The 14636-nt window shown below is 41.4% G+C and overlaps 1 long non-coding RNA gene across 1 annotated transcript; it reads left to right on the top strand.

Annotated features, from left to right (window-relative positions):
• Positions 1–5455: 5455 nt before the first annotated feature.
• On the top strand, positions 5456–12681 carry LOC125361181. Its single transcript, XR_007212912.1, has 3 exons — positions 5456–5544; positions 5921–5925; positions 12416–12681. It is a non-coding gene; the product is annotated as an uncharacterized LOC125361181 (long non-coding RNA).
• The last annotated feature ends 1955 nt before the right edge of the window (positions 12682–14636 follow it).

The following is a 14636-nucleotide window of genomic DNA, read 5'->3' on the forward strand; positions in this document are numbered from 1 at the left end:
TGTTTATTGTTATAGCTATAAATTGAAAATAGTCAGGCAAGTCTTGTGAAGAAAGTGAGACCTGAATACAAATCTACAAAGGAGTTAATCAAAGCAAGATCTCTAAGAAGTGTTTTGGACAGCCGAGGCAGCCAGAGCAAATGCGTATGTGGAAGCATACCTAGAATATCTGAGGAAAGACGAGATCATATGATTGGAGTGGAGTGAGCAATGGGAAAAGTGGTACAGATGAGGTCAGAGGTAATGAGGCCCAGAACACTGGCTTTTACTCTGAGTGAAAGGGCAGTTACTGGCAAATGACACAACCTGACTCAGTCCTAAAAAAAATTAGTAGTTTATTATTGTTGTTTAAAGTATCTATCTTTTGCTCAGGCTGGCCTTGAACTTTTGGGCTTAGGTGGTTCTCTCACCTCAGCCTCCCAAGTAACTGGATTATAAGTACATAGCATCATGCCCAACTAACTCTGTGATTCAGATTTTAAAAGATCACTCTGGCTGCTGTATTAGAGATAGACTATGGGCAAAAGCAAGTTGCCTTTTAGTAGGCTATTTAAATTATGCAGGTGAAAAGCAGTATTGCTTGGAATCGAATGGTAGCAGTGGGAAGTGTTGCATTTTAATTACATTTTGAGGGTAAAGCTAAGAGAATTTGTTCATAGATTAGACATGGAGTGTTAGAAGAAGAGAGGTGTCTGGGTAACCAGTTTGATTCAAGTCCCTAAACTTAGAAGGGTACATTCTATAGCATCTTTATGCTCTATCACCTATCAACTCTATCACCTCCTTGTTGGACAGTGCCTGGCCCTTGCCTAGGGACAGCCGTAAATAGGCTGGAGTTAGCCTAGAATATGTCCTAGTGTGAAAGTTCTGTCTAAACATATGGCAGTTAGCTGTGCCAATAAGTTTATTTTCTTCCAGGAATCAAAACTGGAGAGATAAGAAAAAAAATCAGTGTGAGTAGAAGCCGAAAGGCATGGAAAGCAGTATTCAGACTTTATGAGTAAGCAGAAACTGAATAAACAGGAGCTCTGAGCAAACAAAAGCCACGAGGAAGCAAAAAGATACACAGAGTAATGACAGACATAGAAGATAACCAAGAAAGATTAGATTCTCAGGAGAGAGGGATGTGTGTATATATGTGCTTCTGTGTGTGGGGGAAGGGGGGAGCAGGCCAATCTTGGAGCAAAGAATGTTATAAGCTATCGTTATAAGAAGTGGAAGACTGGTGCTAGACAAGCAGACATGACAATTGTGCCCCAGCCATAGAGTGTCTGGCTGTCATCAATATCATAGAAGCCAGATCCACATAAGAGCCAAATTACAAGGGTGCAAGGAAGCCAGAGAAAGCAGAGGAAACCTGTCTGCTGAGCAGCAGAAACGCATAGCAGATGCTCAGAGAGAAGCACAGATGGTGGAGGATGCAACCCCGTGAGAAGAGGAACTGGTTCTGGTCTGTGTCATTCCCATCTTGGGGTGGCCTGTTTGTGTTGTTACCAGCACTTCAGTGTCCTAAGAGATTGTTTCTAGTATCTGTTCAAATCACCACCTTATTATACTTTAGCTAGTATGAGTAGATTTTGGTTCATGACCCAAGGATAAAGATGATAAATTTCTTACTATCTACTTATCTCACAGATTGGAGCATGGCAGATAAGGAATAGAAAGCAAAAAGGCAGTTGTTTTGGTCTAAGAACCAACTGGAGGGCTGGGGATATAGCCTAGTGGCAAGAGTGCCTGCCTCGGATACACGAGGCCCTAGGTTCGATTCCCCAGCACCACATATACAGAAAACGGCCAGAAGCGGCGCTGTGGCTCAAGTGGCAGAGTGCTAGCCTTGAGCGGGAAGAAGCCAGGGACAGTGCTCAGGCCCTGAGTCCAAGGCCCAGGACTGGCCAGAAAAAAAAAAAAAAAAAAGAACCAACTGGAATCAAAGGAAGTATTTCACACTTCTTTTCTCATTTAATCTGTAGTATTGAGGGATGCCACTACTAAGATCCACACAGCTGATTCTCATTACTCATGGATTCCGTGACTGCACACTTATTTGATAATATTTATTTGTAAACAAAAAGGACTAACGGAACTTTTGTGGTTCTTCACAAGCATGTGCCAAGTGGAAAAATTTCTGGTTGTCCAATGTGCACATTTGCAGTGGAAGTCAAACAGGGCAGGTCTTGCCTTCTTGTTTCAGCTCTTCCACTATAAGGAAGATCCTTTTGCAGTCTAATCAATGGTATGTTTTCAATAGCCCAACTGTAGTGCTAAAGGGCTATCTACTATTCTTAAGTACAAGAAGACTAGATGTGCTTTACAGAGAAACTAAGGGTGTCATATAGTATTGTTGGCCATGAGTACAATGTTAATGGGTCAGAACTTATATACATATGTGTATACAATTTTATTTTACTTTTTGAGACAGGTCTTGCTATGTAGCTAAGGTTGGACTCAAACTCATGATCCTATTGCTTCAGCCTCCTGAGTACTGAGATTATAGGTGTGCTCTATCATGTCCAATAACAACATATTATAAACATGGAGTTAGAAATATAAATAAGGCAAAGTCATACATTGATTGATGAAAATGTGACCAGAGGCTTTCAGGAACCTAACTTTAGGTCTTTCTCATAGTAGTAATAGTTCATCAGCAAATGTTAAATCAGAGTTCCCAAAGATCTTTTCTTTTTTTATTTTTGATGGCATTTGAATTTGAATTTACCCTGTAAGGCAGTTATTGTACCACTTAGGCCATATCCTCAGTCCTCACAAAGACTATGTAGAACATAGTCTATGAAAAATGAAAAGTGTGGCATGTTATGCTTGTGAAGAACCATGGGTTTATGATTCTGGCCACATTATGGGATTCTGTCTCACCCTGATATCTTTCTACAAAGAAAGAAAAGCTCTTTGGTTCAGCTTCCACTGATCCGACTGCATGATGCTGCTTTTCCCAGATGTGTTGACTTCTTGGGAAATGAGCAGGCATGAAACAACTGTGAGAGATGTAATTTTTCTACATTTGAGCCAAGATAGTCATGTGTGGCACATTTGTCTTTGTCCTTTTCTTAAATTTTGGCAGATAATATCACTCTATCATAGCTTCTTTTCTTTCAGGACCTAAACAGGGTTTCCTTCTTTTTTTTTTTTTTTTTTTGGCCAGTCCTGGGGCTTGGACTCAGGGTCTGAGCACTGTCCCTGGCTTCTTTTTGCTCAAGGCTAGCACTCTACCACTTGAGACACAGCGCCACTTCTGGCCGTTTTCTGTATATGTGGTGCTGGGGAATTGAACCCAGGACCTTATGTATACAAGATAAGCACTCTTGCCACTAGGCCATACCCCCAGCCCCAGGGTTCCCTTCTAACACAGGACTCTAGGTAGCCACTTTGAATTGGTCAGAATTAGAATTCAAGATAAAATTTTATCTTCCTCATATAATGACATATGCCCTTGTAAGATTAAGCACATGACTGCATATTAGACTTTCCAGACTTAAAGCAATTTAGGAGTAAAGCAAATTCTTCAATCCGTTTCAAAGCTTAGGCACTTACAGTAGTTCAGAAAGTCTCAGCCATCTCTACTCTGGAAGGACTTTATGAAAGACTTGTTTCTATAGAGTTAGTGCTCAGTATGTATCTTGAATGAATGCTTTGACACCTAGAATGACACCTGTGTTAGTTAGATATTTTGTGCTGCTACCAAGAACCTTAGATTACAAATGAGGGAGAAAGGACTTATTTTGGCATATGGGTACAGTTGTACAGTTTCTACCTGGGCTGGGTACCATTGCTGTCCACTATGCCATAGACTCTTATCCTTCTATCACATTAGCCCAACTCCTTTCCTCCTATCTCCTTCCCTTCCTTTCTCACCATCATTCATGGCAAGTGAGGTTTGAGAGGACATAGGGAATTGGGGGTGGGAACTAGACCAGGAATAGATACACACATTTGATTGAGAGTCTAAGGAGGGAATGCCACTTAGGAGACCCATGTAACAGGAAGTCTGGAGTGAAAGGCTATTGTTGAATTTCTGAAACATGTTTGTTATTATTTTATTATTAGAGATAATTCTCAGTCTAAATTTATTTCTTGCATTAGAATTCCCAGGAGTTGGAGCTCTCCATCCTGTACCTGGTTCTGCAGTCTTGTAGTGTCTGATGTGCTGGGACTGTGGCAAAGCACAGAAGACATGGGCTTTGGAGTAAGATTGAACAGTACCACTTGCCCTCTGTATTTTGGGGATGCCTCCTTAAATGTTCTTAATAGTTCTTTGATTTGTAAGATGTATTTGTAAGATGTATTTTATGGGATCATAATAATGAAAAAAAATGACTCTATAAAGGTCTATGTGATGTATTCTTATGAAACTCAAATGGCATCAATTGTTAACACTAGTAAGATATCATTTTGTGGTATTTGCTTGTAAGTGGTGAGGCTTTCTTCCGTTTTTTCCCTCAGCTATGAGAAACAAAACAAACAAGACTGAGTTTCTAGGAATTTATGAGGAAGATGGTCACTTGCAAGGATGTATGAACGATATCTTCTATACCAGAAGCAATTCAGATACTCTAAATGCCTTGTCTGCAGGTTTCCCTAGCAGGGAATATTACAGTTTTTTTAAAAAAAATATCATTAGTTCCCAATAACGGAGGAACTGACTAGGAAAAGCATGAATGTCTTACTTTGGGAATGTTAGTTGGCAATTCATGCTTCTCTACTTCTATAAGTCTTGAGGGTAAGTGGTCTTACTGAATTGAGCCAAGGAACTAATCAATAAGTCAGAAAGATGGTGACTAGACTACTTTAAGCCTTGACATATTTATCTTTACATCCTCATCTTCTTTGACACATTTCTTGCAACTCAACTCAGTTTTCTTTTACACTCAAACACAGTCCTGTATAGTCACCCTAGGTTTGCCTATCACCTAAAGCAGTAGTTTTCTACTGCTGTTACAACAAATTATCACAAACTCAGTGGTTTGAATGACATAAATGTATTATCTTACAGTCTGGTCGTCAGAAAACCCAAATGGTTGACCTAGGCTAAAATCAAGTTGTCAGTAGAGCTGAGATTTTTTTTTTCCAGAAGGTCTGGAGAAGACAATTTGTTGCCCTTTGTGGCATCTACTTTTGTCATATTTCCTTCTATTACAGTTTGAATGTGTCCCTTCCAAAATTCATGTTGAAACCTAACTCCCTTGTGATGAGGTTAAGAGGCGAGGTATTTGGGGAAGTGTTTAAGTGCCATGTGAAAGGCTAGCGGTAACTAGCTTAGGACCTTTCTGTCAGTTTGTTGGTAATTCCATTTGCAATAAAATACTTTTACCATAATTCCATGAATCTTTATACCATGGAACATAATATATTTGTAGATGCTAGGAATTAGGACATGGATGTCTTCAGAGGCCATTATTCATTTTCCATTATGCCTGGCTCTCTGGTCCTAGAATTAGGACAAGAGTGTCCATGAGTCACATGCTTGTATGAGGTGGTCTCTGTTTGATTTAAATGGCTATCGTGCTGTCATTTGACTTTCATATAAAATGAGTCACAGGGGGGAGGAAAGATGGCGTCGTCACAGTAGGGAGGCACCCCGACTTGCTCCAACTGAATAGTGAGCTGGGAACTCCAACACCCAACACCCCATCAAGAACCCAGCAAAACCAGCAGACAGAAGCAGTGGAGATACACAGGAAAACACAAAGGAGTAAAAAAGAAGAGCCGAAAACCTACACGGAGCCAGAGAATCTCTGGGGCACCCTCCCCCCACCAGCTGACCCTGGCCCGAACAGGGCCAGGCGGGGAAAGGGGAACCCGACGATCAGCAGACAGGCTGCCAGGAATGCAGAGTCCAGACGGCGGGACCCCATGGACACTAGGGAGAGTGCGGACCAAGACATACGGCAACGGCAGCGATGAGAAGTTCAGGTCCACACCGGGATCGGATGGACGGCGGCTGGGGAACCCAGCGTGGCAGAAGGGGGGGAGCCGGGGACACCACCATGACACTTCGCCACCCCCTGAAGGACCAACGGCTGTGTGGGACACACACACAATCCAGGATCAGGGCTGGGGGACGGCCGGCAGTGCAAGCCCCACCCGAGGCGCCTGGACCTCATGGACTCTTACAACTAAAATCACAGGTGCTGGTGGGCAATACCAGCACAGCAGGGACACCTGGGCCTGATCACGCCCCCCGCCCCTCGCAGCAGAGGCGAGGTCTGAGGGCGCTAACCTGCACCTGGACAGTCGATCCCACTGGGCCCCACACATACTGCCCCCCACAACGGACTCGCAGGAGGGCGCAAACACAACCCAACAACCCGGGGCTTGCTCTGGACGGGGCCACAGCGCCAGCGCCTATTGTAGCGGGCGCACGGCACACAGGTGGGCAGGGCCACAGCAGCAGCACCTACTCTGGTAGATGCGCCTACACAGGAGGGAGGGAAGGGCTATAAACCAAACCCGAGAAGCCATCCACAGATCTCCAGATGCACAAATCACAAAGAAACATAACACAGTTCATCAAAGAGCAAGCCAACTCGCCAGCTCCAAAAAGCAGCACGACTGAAGAGGAGATGGAGAATAAAAAAGCAAATGAGGCCATGTTAACAGGAATGATGGAAAGCGTCAGAAATGAAATCAGAAAACAATTCCAGGAGTTTAGAGCAGAAATCTTGAAGGACACCCAGGAAGCCAAGAAAGAAATGGAAGCAAAAATGGATACAATGCAAGCCTTCTTTAAAGAAATGGAAGCAAAAACAGATACAATGCAAACCTCCTTTAAGGAAGACCTTAACATCCTGAGAATTGAAATGCATGAAAAAATAGATTTAAAATACAATTCTTTAAAGGAAGAAATTTCCACAATCAGAGCTGATCTGACAACCATAAATAGCTCTCTGACATCCATAAACTCTGCAATTGAATCCACAGCACAAAGAATTGACCATATGGAATCCAGAATCTCTCGCCTGGACGATGAAGCAGCCGACAACAACTAGAAAATGACCACACTCCAAGAAACGGTGAAGCTTCAGAGCAGACTAATCCAGGAACTAATGGACAAAGACAAGAGATATAATCTGCGCATAATTGGAATAGAAGAAGGAGCCGAATACCAGAGCAGAGGGCTTAATCATGTTCTCAATAAAGTTTTTGCAGAAAACTTCCCCAATCTCACAAGGGACCCCATCCAGGTAACTGAAGCCTATAGGACACCTGGCAGGCCAGACCCCAGAAAAGCCACCCCAAGGCACATAATATTCAAGACTCCAGACATCAAGATTAAAGAGCAAATTCTGAATTCAGCCAAAGCGAAGAAAGAAATTTTCTACAATGGGAAGAGGATTCGAATAACAGCAGACCTCTCCACACAAACCTACTGAGCATGAAGTGAGTGGAAGAACACCATCCAAGTACTTCAGACTAACAATATGCAACCTCGGATCAAATATCCAGCGAAATTAGAGTTCACATTCAAAGGGAAAACCAGATCCTTCCACACCAAAGAGGAGCTAAAGGAGTATGTGAATAAAAAACCAGCCCTACAGCGAATTCTAAGAGGGGAGCCCCACCCAACAGAGACTGTACAAGATACACAGACAGAAACAGAAAGAAACTACAATAGCCAAAGCCCAACAGAAAGAACAGCTCACTAAAGACAAGAAAAAAAAAAAAGAGGAAAAAACAGCCCAACAAGAAAATGGAAGGAGAAAAAACACCTTTATCCCTTTAAATATAAATGGTTTAAATTCTCTGATAAAGAGGAGCAGACTGGCAGAATGGATCCGCAAACAAAAAGTTGACATCTGCTGCCTACAAGAGACCACCTTACAAGAGACAAAAACAGGCTCCAAATGAAAAGATGGAGCAAGATCTACCAAGCAAACGCACCTACCAAAACGGCAGGTGTAGCCATCCTGATCTCAGACAAGCTGGACTTTTCATTGAAATCAACTCAAAAAGGCAAAGAAGGGCACTACATTTTAATACAAGGAAAAATCCAGAATCAAGACATCATGGTGATAAATGTATACTCACCGAACAAAAGAGGCCCTACATATGTCAAGCAAATTCTCACAGAATTACAGAACAAGATAGATGCAAACACAACCATAGTGGGTGACTTTAATACCCCACTCTCTCCAAGAGACAGATCCAACACCCAGAGGATCAGCAAGGGAGCTGAGGACCTAAGTAACACCGTATCCCAAATGGATCTGACAGACCTATACAGAACCTTCCACCCTACAGAGACCCAATACACCTTCTTCTCAGCAGCCCATGAATCATACTCCCAAATAGACCACGTTTTAGCCCACACAAAGAAACTCAGCAAATACAAAAGTATTGACGTCATCCCATGTATTATATCTGATCACAGTGGATTAAAGGTAACCCTCAATAACAAAGGATACCACAGAGGCTATACACACTCTTGGAGGCTAAACCCCACACTGCTATCCAACACTTGGGCCACAGACCAAATTAAAGATGAAATCAACGAATTCATAAGCCACAATGACAATGAAAACACATCACAAAGAAACCTATGGGACACAGCTAAGGCAGTACTGAGGGCAAGATCATTTCCCTCAGCACTCACATTAAAAGAATGGAAGGAGAGCAGGTGAATAACCTCACGATGAAACTAAAACAACTGGAGAAACAAGAAATGACAGAATCTAAAACGACTAGGAGGAGAGAGATCACAAAGATTAAAGAAGAGATAAATCTGATTGAAAATAGAAAGACCATTCAACAAATAAATAAGACTAAAAGCTGGTTCTTTGAGAAAATAAATAAAATTGACAGACCCCTTGCATGACTTAAAAAAAAAGAAGAGAAGAGACTCATATACGTAAAATCAAAAACTCCACCGGAAAAATTACAACAAGTACACACGATATTCAAACAATCATAAGGAGCTATTTATAAAACCTCTACTCTGCAAAAAACAATAATTTTGGGGCTGGGAATATGGCCTAGTGGCAAGAGTGCTTGCCTCCAACACATGAAGCTCTTGGTTCGATTCCCCAGCACCACATATATGGAAAACGGCCAGAAGGGGCGCTGTGGCTCAGGTGGCAGAGTGCTAGCCTTGATCGGGAAGAAGCCAGGGATGGTGCTCAGGCCCTGAGTCCAAGGCCCAGGATTGGCCAAAAAAAACAAACAATAGTTTTACAGAAATGGATCAATTCTTAGAGAAGTACAAACTGCCCAAACTGAACCAAGAAGAAATAAATCAACTAAATAAACCAATAACTTACAGTGAGATACAGGGGGTAATCAAGAACCTCCCAACAAAGAAAAGCCCAGGCCCAGATGGATTCACCAATGAATTCTATAAAACCTTTAGTGAGGAGCTAATACCAATACTCCTCAAACTCTTCCGTGAAATAGAAACAGAGGGAGAAATCCCAAACTCATTCTATGAAGCTAGTATCATACTCATTCCCAAACCCGGCAAAGACCCAATAAAAAAAGCGAACTACAGACCAATATCACTAATGAACACAGACGCAAAGCACCTTAAAAAATATTAGCTAACAGGATCCAGAAACTGATGAAGAAAATCATACATCATGACCAAGTAGGCTTCATCCCACAGTCACAAGGATGGCTCAACATGCGTAAATCAATCAACGTAATTCACCACATAAACAGATCTAAAATTAAGAATTACATTGTTATCTCAGTCGATGTCCAAAAAGCCTTTGACAAAATACAACATCCATACCTATTAAAAGCTTTGGAGAGAACAGGAATAGATGGAACATTCCTCAAAACAATAAAAGCCATATACAACAGACCAACTGCTAATATCATATTAAATGGAGAGAAACTTAAATCATTCCCCCTAAACTCAGGAACAAGACAAGGATGCCCACTCTCCCCACTTCTTTTCAACATAGTGCTGGAATCCCTAGCCATAGCAATAAGGCAAGAGGAGGGCACCAAATGGATCCACATCGGCAAGGAAGAAATCAAGTTATCCCTATTCGCAGACGACATGATCTCATAGCTGAAGGACCCAAAAAACTCAGTACCCAAACTCCTACACCTAATAAACCAATTTGGCAAAGTATCAGGATACAAAATCAATCCACAAAAGTCAGCAGCTTTTCTGTACACCAGCAATATACAAACAGAAAAGGAAATTATGGAAACAATTCCATTTACAGTAGCCAAAATAAGAATAAAGTACCTAGGGATCAACTTAACCAAGGATGTGACGGACTTATTTAATATAAAAATCTAATAAGGGAAATCAAAGAAGACACAAGGGGATGGAAAGACCTCCCATGCTCATGGGTAGGCAGAATCAATATAGTGAAAATGGCCATATTGCCCAAATTGTTATACAAATTCAATGCAATCCCTATCAAAATCACATTCTTCACTGAAATAGAGAAACCAATCCATAAATTCATATGGAACAGCAAAAAACCTAGAATAGCCAAAGCAATTCTAGGCAAAAAAAGCAGTGCAGGAGGTATCACAATACCAGACTTCAAGCTCTATTACAGGGCCATCATAACAAAAACAGCCTGGTATTGGTATAAAAACAGACTGGAAGACCAATGGATTAGAATTGAAGATCCAGAAATAAAACCGCACTCTTACAGTCAGCTGATATTCGACAAAGGAGCTAAAGACATACAATGGAATAAACATAGCCTCTTCAACTACTGGTGCTGGGAGAACTAGACAGCCGTATGCAGAAAACTCAAAGTAGACCCAACACTATCACCATGCACCAAGATCAACTCAAAATGGATCAAGGACCTCAATATCAGGCCTGAATCCTTGAAACTACTGAAGGACAGAGTAGGAAAGACACTACAACTTATAGGCACAGGAAGGAACTTCCTGAATATAGTCCCAGGGGCACAACAAATAGGGGAAAGACTCGACAAATGGGACTACTACAAATTAAAAAGTTTCTGCACAGCTAAGGACATAGCCACCAAAATAGAAAGACAGCCAACAATATGGGAAAGGATCTTTACCAGCACAGCAACAGACAAAGGCCTAATATCTGTCATCTACAGAGAACTCAAAAAACTAAGCCCCTCCAAGCCCAATAAACCAATTAGGAAATGGGCAAAGGAGCTAAAGAGAGACTTCACAAGAGAAGATATAAAAATGGCAAAGAAACACATGAGGAAATGTTCAACATCCTTGGTAGTAAAGGAAATGCAAATAAAAATAACCCTGAGATACCACCTCACCCCAGTTAGAATGGCCTATACTCTGAACTCAGGCAACAACAAATGCTGGATGGGGTGCGGGGAAAGAGGAACCCTTCTCCATTGTTGGTGGGAGTGCAAATTAGTACAACCACTTTGGAGAACAGTATGGAGGTTTCTCAAAAAGCTCAACATAGACCTACCCTATGACCCAGCCATACCACTCCTAGGCAACTATCCTAAACAGCAAGCCCCAAGATATCAAAAATACATTTTTTCCTTTTTTTTTTTTTTTTGGTCAGTCCTGGGCTTGGACTCAGGGCCTGAGCACTGTCCTTGGCTTCTTTTTGCTCAAGGCTAGCACTCTGTCACTTGAGCCACAGCGCCACTTCTGGCCATTTTTTGTGTATGTGGTGCTGGGGAATTGAACCCAGGGCCTCATGTATACGAGCAAGCACTCTTGCCACTAGGCCATATCCCCAGCCCCTCAAAAAGATATTTGTACTTCCATGTTTATCGTGGCACAATTCACAATAGCCAAAATATGGAAACAACCCAGATGCCCCTCCACAGACGAATGGATCCAAAAAATATGGTACTTATACATAATGGAATACTACATAGCGATTAGGAATGGTGAAATATTGTTATTCGCAGGGAAATGGTCAGAACTCGAACAAATAATGTTGAACCAGACAAGCCTAGAACACAGAAAACAAAGGGGCATGACCTCCCTGATATATGACTGTTAAGAAAGGGAGACGGAGAGACAGTAGAGACCAAGTCTGTGAAACCAAAAACTGCTTGTCAAATAGTATTCCCCACAGGATTGGGGCAGCGACCCAACAGTATGTAACTAAAACCAAACAATTACTCAACATATAAAGGTCAAAAATTGACCTCTCAGGGGAATACAATAGCTCAAAAGCTATGTATGTACGTTCATACAAGACTACTGTCGACATACGGTCTAATATCGACATTACATTTAAAGCCCTAGGTGAACTTTCTTGGGCATGGCCACGTGGCTACTGTTTATGTTCTTGATACATTGTATATTGTATATATGTCTACCTGACCTAGAGAAGGGATAGAAAAACAGGGCGTAAGATATCATGAGAAATGTACACACTGCCCCACTATGTAACTGTACCCTTTTTGCACAACACCTTGTCAAAAAATTTTGTTAAATTAATAAATAAATTAAAAAAAATGAGTCACAGTACATTTCAATGAGCACAAAGGTATTTTGATTTCCTTGCCTAAAATAGATGGGTAGGATAAACTCTTAATTTTTGTAACATCATTCATATTCTTTATTGTGATATGTTAATATATTCAGTTTTTCTTCAATGAGAATTTCAAGCATAATAAATTTGTTTAAACTGTTGGTTGCTCATACCTGTAATCTACTCAGGAGGCTGAGATCTGAGGATTGAGGTTTGAACCCAGACCATCAGGAAAAGTCTGTGATATGCTTTAAATTTTTTTTGTGTGATACCCTTATCTCTAATTATCCACAAAAAGCCTGAAGTGGAGTTGTGACTCAATTGGTAGAGCTCTAATCTTTTGATTAAGAAAAGCTCAGGGCTGCTCCAAGGCCCGAGTTCAAGTCTCAGTACTGGCACTGAGTGTTGGTTGCTCACACCTGTAATCCTAGCTACTCAGGAGGCTGAGAGCTGAGGATCACAGTTCAAAGCCAGCCCAGGCAAGAAAGTCCATGGGCCTCTTATCTCCAATTAATCACCAAAAAAGCCAGAAATGGAGCTGTGGCTGAAGTGATGGAGCATTAATCTTGAGCAAAAAGAAAAAAAAAACACTTCAAGGATAATGCCCAGGCCTTGAGTTCAAGACTGGGGCTTGAACTAACACTCCCTCCCTCCCTCTCTCTCTCTCTCTCTCTCTCTCTCTTCTCTCTCTCTCTCTCTTTCACACACACATATACATGCACCTATTTATACTGTCATAATGTTATTGAATAGTACTTTTATTAACTCAGTCAGTGCCAGGGGCTGTTTACAAATACTGTATGTCTTTAGACATATGCATAAAGGCCCACATTTATATCTACAGTTGCCAGCATGGTACAGAAAGGTGATAAAGGTGCCCTCCTATTTTAAAGGGAAGGAAGAGAAGGGAGGGAGCTAACATAGAAAACTTACTCTGTGCCATCAATTTCAAATTCATAAACTCACTTTAATTTTCATGACAATGCAGGAAGGCAATCTCATCAATTGACCAAGGTTCAACAGTAAGAGGTAGAACTTGCTGTTCCATATCAGGTTTGTCTAACTCAAAGCTGTTTTCTTTGTCTATATAGACAGTTCATCAATGAAGAGAGTGAAATACCTTATGGTTTCATGGAGATAGCTCTAAAGACTTCTCAGATAGTAGTAGAGAGTTTTTTCATGAAGCAATCTTAGTGGACTGGCTTACACCCTCCTCATGTTCAAAAGCAATTCAGTTATCAGTTTCACATTTGAGAAATGATTTAATATTTCAATAGAAAACATGTGGGGAGAAGTTTGGCTAAACTTGCTGTTGGCAGGCTATTAAATTGGTATCAAACCACTCTAATCCTGTGTTTCTGGGCAGTCTGTCTTTTTATCTTCAGTAAATCAATCATTTCTTTCAATATCTTGGTTATTCACTGGATTTGCACCAGGCAATTTAGGAAGGATGATATTCCTTAGTTAATAATGCAGGAGTTATTAAATTACTGAAGAAACAAGGGTCTCCCTGCACTTGTCTGCACCTCAGAGAATATGAGCAGAGAGAAAGTCTGAATTATGTAGAAGATGAGGCGGAAGTGGTGACAGCAAAGGAGACCCTTATCCGATGATGGTGAAAGAGGTATGAAATGGTTCACAGATCGTTTTGAGAATCATAACTTTCAAAGATCATATTCAGTTAGGCTATCTTTTCAGAGTCTGCCTTGCTAGGTCACTGATTGTTTGATCATGAGTCAATGTGATACTCTCACAGTAAGCAAACTTCTATTGCAGTGTTACTTATTTGCATCTGTAAAGGAGATAACAGCTTGGCAAAATTGAAGCCAGCATCTCATTGCTACAATATCAAGATGGATCATAATCTTAACAAAGGGTAAAATGAAAGTCATGTCTGTTTTTTCTGTTGATTTGCTTTTTTTTTGTGTGTGTGAGAATTCAAGGCTGCCCTTGAATTTGTTTGCTCAGTCAGTACTCTTGTGTTAGCCTCTCAGATAGGTGGGACTGCACACATGTGTCACCATGCTTGGCAGATAACTCTTTTTTGGGGGGGCGGGGCCAGGCCTGGGCTTGGACTCAAGGACTGAGCACTGTCCCTGGCTTCTTTTTGCTCAAGGCTAGTACTCTGCCACTTGAGCCACAGAGCCCCTTCTGGCCATTTTCTATATATGTGGTACTGGGGAATCGAACCCAGGGCTTCATGTATAGGAGGCAA

The sequence above is a fragment of the Perognathus longimembris genome, chromosome 13 (genome assembly GCF_023159225.1).
Source record: "Perognathus longimembris pacificus isolate PPM17 chromosome 13, ASM2315922v1, whole genome shotgun sequence".
In the NCBI taxonomy this organism is placed as follows: domain Eukaryota; kingdom Metazoa; phylum Chordata; class Mammalia; order Rodentia; family Heteromyidae; genus Perognathus; species Perognathus longimembris.